Source organism: Parasteatoda tepidariorum, chromosome 11, assembly GCF_982258835.1.
Source record: "Parasteatoda tepidariorum strain Cologne lab strain chromosome 11, Ptep-v5.0, whole genome shotgun sequence".
In the NCBI taxonomy this organism is placed as follows: domain Eukaryota; kingdom Metazoa; phylum Arthropoda; class Arachnida; order Araneae; family Theridiidae; genus Parasteatoda; species Parasteatoda tepidariorum.
The window spans coordinates 16,121,579-16,127,578 of NC_141765.1; positions in this window are offsets into that span (position 1 = coordinate 16,121,579).

A 6,000-nucleotide genomic window follows, 5' to 3' on the forward strand; every position below is an offset into this window, starting at 1 on the left:
CTTCTAGTAAAAAAAAAAAAACTATCTTTCTGGTAACAAAACCAAAATAAGCGGTATTTAAACTATTTATTTGATAATTCATCCATTCATATGGCAACGGTCAACCAGAAATTATGGCTTTCAAAATTATGGTTCCTGTTATCACACATTTAGTGGAAAATACAGAACTAAAAAATAAATTTAACCGTAGGGGAGGGTAGCCTAAACCGGGTAAGTCGCCTAAAGCGGGTAAGCATTTATATCCCCCCATATGGCGCGCAAGCCCCGATATCTAAGTATGCCGTGATTACCCGAATACTCACGAGTTTTAATCAGTCCCAGCGGAGCAGAAGTAAAGCGACATGGCGTAACCAAGCACAAAATTAAAAAAATTAATAAGTTTATTAAAAAATCTCAAGGTATGTAACTTGTGGCAGGTCGAAAGCCGGCTTATTTTTTCCATTGTCAATATTATTATATTATTCTAACACTATTTACCTATAAACTACGATGTTCAATTTTTTTTTATTTTTTATTTAAGGTTATAATTTTTTTAGTAAAAAATATGCTTTTGGGAAAAGCGGGTAGGGCAAAACGGGTAGATACGTCTTTCTAATTCTTTGCGTCTTTCTAATAATTCTGATTGCTCTACTTCTACATCTGTATTTGAAAACGTGGATCACAATTACTCTCAAGCTTCAAGGATTTCGCCACGACGCACAAACGGAGAAACTTCGTATGATCCAGCTGTTGAAGATGATCCTTCATGTTCTACGACAACTAGTGACAATTCATTTCAACCAGTAGAAGAGCCATTGACACCTCATGTGAAGCCTTCGGATATTAGACCGCTACCAAAACCTACTCCGAACAAAACTAGTCGTAAACGTAAGACTCAAAGAACTGAAGTTTTAACAAGTTCACCATTTAAAAATATGCAAATATAAAAGGAAGAAAAGAAGAAACGTCTTAGTAACAATGCTGCGGTTAAAAAAAAATTTAAAAATCTTCCTTCGACAAGTAAACCAGGTTAAACTAAAAAAACAAAGAGCTTCAAAGAAAAAATTGTAAAAGAGTATTTTTGCGAAATATGTCAAGAATAACAAATCATAATTTGAGACTGATAAAATAAGTCTAAAATTGTTATTTAAATGTTATTTTTAACGTTTATTATACGCGTGATTAAGGTCTCATTACGAATGTTTAAGAAATTTAATATGTGCTTGTATTTGTAAAATCTATGCTGCTTACCCGCTTTGCCCGAACGGTTTACCCGCTTTAGGGCCCTTGTAGGGCAAAGCGGGTTTTTTCAGAGTTTTTTATTTTGGATAATAAATAATCATAAAATTGAAAATAACGCAATAATCATTTTTTATTTTAAAGTTCAAGATCTCTCTTAAGAAATAAACACTGCGATAAAAGCCCAAAAACTACAACTTTTGAGAGTTTATTGTTAACCTACCCTCTTTAGGCCACCCTCCCCTACTTAAAAGACGTATTCAAATCGTTAAACTACATTTCAAGCATTAAAATAGATAACATTTTCTAGCATCAGAATAATTTAAACCAACTAATAACAATAAAACATATTCCATTAAATTTCGATTTTCTTTAATATGATCTTGATTAATTAAAGAGGTCAATTTATAATATCAATTTGCTAATTTAAAAGCTAATGTACCTAGCCTAAGCACATAAGAAGAGTTTTTCATTTCCTCATGAGTCATTAAGTAAAAGCAATAAAAAGATAGCCAAACTGTCAGGAACATATGTTTTTTCGTTAATCTAGAAAAGTATTTGGCGTAAAGTAAAGAATCCTAAAAATTAAAAAAGAAGATACGCCAACAAAGTTTACGAAATAATGATAGAAGGTAATAATGATGGAAATTGGATTTTGCGACTTTCGCTTCAATGAAAATTAAGTAAAAATTATTTCAATCAAGATTAGTTCTTTCAAGCACTCGAATTATATAATACATTTAGAAAAAAAAGTAACATTGGTATTTAAAATTATTAATTATAAACAGTTTTAATTTCAACTCAAATTTTAAAATAAGTTTTGTTTTATATATTTTCTAACAAGCGCTAATTACAAGAATTTATATTTTTTTTAAAAATACAACAGACATTCACAAAATTGTTATCGAATAGTAGAAAAAAGTAAGTTATGAACATTTTCTTAGATAATTTGCAAATTATGCCAAACGAGACAAATTAAATTTAAATTAATATAGCAGCAAAGCAGTTAAAGAAATGATAATAAACGAAGGTAATTAGAAAATAAGAATTGAAAAATAATTTGTTTATGTGTGTTATCAACTAATCAAAAAGTCTAGGTGTGTACATCACATGTTCTAAATTTACAAGCGGGAGCAATAAATAATAATTTGGATTAACGAAATTAAAAACTAGGTTTTAAAATAATAAATTCATTCAATTTTATCATGTTTCTTTTGAAAGAAAAAAAAAGCATTTTAAAATTTTTTTCACTTGCTACATAAAGTAAAGACTTTCTTTAATAAATTTATAGCAATTATGTCCACATTCTAAAGTCCCTGCTCTAAATTTGCAAACAGGAGAAATGAAAAGTAATTTGAATTAAAAGAATTAAAAATCAAGTTTTTAAAATAATAATTTTAGTCAATGTTGTCATAGTATGTTTTTTTTCGTAATAAAGGGTTTTATTTTTTTTTTCTTCTATTCTACACGCTATATAAAGTCAATACTAATATTAATAAATCGCTTAACAATTCTGTCTTGACTTTTGTGAAAGGCCCTGTTTCAATAAATTTATGTATAAATCCACTAATAAAATTGCGATTCTATAATTGCCATTTAACAGTGTTTAAAGTTAGCTTTTAATAGAGTAGTTTTTGCGAATGTGTGAAATTATGGTCATGTATCTAAGATTAAAAAATCGAAACGAAAATATTCTGACGGTTCATTACCATTTTTAAAATTAAATATATTTAAAAAGGTTCATTTATGCGATGATATAACTTGTGAAGGTACCGTTGATAGAACCAAATTTCTCCTGAAATGTTATCCAATAAAGGAGATTTTATCTCACATTAATTCTAAATAAATTATTTTAATACAATTAGGCAAAAGCTTGACATAATTTATAGACTTTTGAGTTGATTCATATTTAGAAATCGGCGGTGTTGTGAACTAAGTTTGACAAGGAAACAAATGAACTTGAAAAAAAAATTCTGAAATACATCGTGTTTTAGGATTCGAAAGGTAAATCTTTCTATTAAAAATAAAGTAACTATCTTTTCTAACATTAAAAAGTGTGTTACCATCAAGATTAAATAACAAACAATAATATTTTCTACATTCATTTTAAATGCACATTAATTTTGTACATTAATTTCAAATTCATTTTAAGGGATTTTTTTATTTTATTTTATATATTTCATTAAAATTATTAATTACTGTGCAAAATATAAACAAACAAAAACCAATATAAATTTTACAACTACATCTTAGCCGCTCGTAAATTATTTCCATCAATTTGAAAAAAAAAATAAGTAATCACTATCAACAAAAAAGAATATTACTAATATCAACTACTATTTTACCAAAATATGTAATAAGAATGAAATAAATGAATTTATTATTCCAAAATAATTAAGTGCTAATATGATAAAACACAATAGTAAATATAACTTAACGAAATATATATCATACGTATAAAAATATATATCATAGATAAGGAAATATATATCATACACAAATAACTATTTCCCCAATATTATTAATCACGCTTCCAAAATATTAAAACTAATTAAGCTTCGCAACTAAACTTCATCAAGATAACAAGAAACGTGCATGAATGCTATCTTGATATTCAATTGATTTACTTCACTTTGATGGACGATTTCTCTCATCTACGAAGTTTTCTCCAAATAGGTTATTCGCAGTATAGCTTTACTTGATATTGTTCTGCTTCTTCAAATTGACTAAAGGTGCCAAGTAGGCGACAAAGAAATATTAGAAGAAATGCTAGTTCTCTTTCTGACAATGAGTGTTTGCTCATGAAACTAAAGTAATTCTGAGAGTAATCAAATATAATAAAACAAGATGTTTTTGTTTGTAGTTTTGTGACAGAAATGCCAATTCTAAATATGTTTCGCTGATAAAAAATATGGTAAAAAATAACGGAATATGGTAAATTTACCATGTTTCTGGCTCAGTGGGAACTCAAGAAACTCGGTAAATTGAAATGCTTTGGTAATGTTTTTGGAAAAATGAACAATAAAATATGGTATTATAGAAATTTGGCAAATGAGGTATAATTAGCTATTTTTACTATACCATAGAGCATGGCGAAAAAACCAGTTATTCGGTTAAATTTACTTCAATTTTTATTTTTTACTAAATGTGTGGTGATAAGAACAATAATTTTGAAAACCAGAATTTCCAAAAAACAGTTACCATATAGACGGAAAATTTACCAGTTTAATGCTTTAAATATCATATATTTTGATTTCATTACCAAGTTATATGTTTTACCAGAGATGTCATTATTATATAATACAGATTTTTTTTTCTTCGTGTTGTAATGAGTTATAGGGATAACCGAAACATATGACCGGATTTTAAATATTTTTATCCTCGAAACTATTAAATGAATATCAATTAGTGATACACAAATTAAATAAAAACATATAGCTTTTTTTCATTTGAAAATATTACTCCTTGATGTATGGTACTTTCAAATCATGGTACTTCTAAAAATTGTACGACAAAAAAGGCAATAGCAGTTAATTTTCAATTCAATTAATATTCATGTTATATGCCCTAAATATTCAGTAATTTTGAATTTATTTTTCTTATTAACACTTATTATTAGTAATATTATTAATTATATTCATTGAATTTTTGTACATCACTACTATTATTAACTTCATTCATGGAATTTTTGTACATCACATTACCTTGAACAATAAATTTATAACAGATTCTCATAATATTATGCATAATTACTCTTATTTGTATGTATTTTTGGAAATCCCAAACATCTAGGTAAAGTAGCAGACTTTCAAATTCCGTAATAAAAATTATTGGAATTTTTAGACATCAAGATTGTCTCAATCGGAAATCCACTCACCAACAAATTTTGTAGACTGGAGTTTCGTAGTTTTACAAATATTGATTCGAATCTTTCATTTGTTTTTAAAAATCAACATCAATCAACAATACAGTTATCATACAATTTTTTTTCAATGTTGAATTGAGAATCATTCCCTACATTATTTTTGTTAACCAGAATTTTCACTGCGTTTTCTCTTCGAAATTATTGAAACCCTACTTTAAAATAATTTGATTAAAAAAGCTTTAAACGGGACTACAGATTTTATTAAAATATTGGTATGAAGGAATATTAACTAGCTGAAACTTGCTACTTAATGCAACGGAGCAACAAAATTTTTCGATACTTTGACTATTACGAGTTGTTCAACTATTATGAGTTGTTCAGTGCTCCACTAATAAAGTTGTATTGGAAAGTGCTAAAACTTTTAGTTCTAAACAAAGATATGTTAAAAATAAAATAATAAATTTTTAATTTCTTAGAAAAAACTTTTTAGAAAAAAAAAAGCCGTTATACTCAAGTAGAATAAAATATTTATTTTTTAGTCTGTTGTTTGTCTTTGTCTTTTTTAAAAATTTTCTGACCTTTTCAGGTTCACTGAGAGGCCTGCACATGGCATAAGGTGTGAAATATTGATGGCCTTGTGATTAAATGAACTTTCAACGTTAATAACAGATTTCCTTAAAATTAACGATTTTTTAATTTTTAAAAAGAATAAGATCTAAAAATTTCTTGTTATGAATGCATTCTAAAAATATCTTTCATTTAATATTTCAATAATCAAAAGTGAAGTTATGGCTTATTAAAGATATCAAAAGTAATCAAAGCTTATTAAAGTAATCAAAGCTTACAACCTTATTAAAGATATAAAAGTAAGAAGCTAAAAAGTAGCCTAAACTTTCATTAATTTTTGATTCAACTAT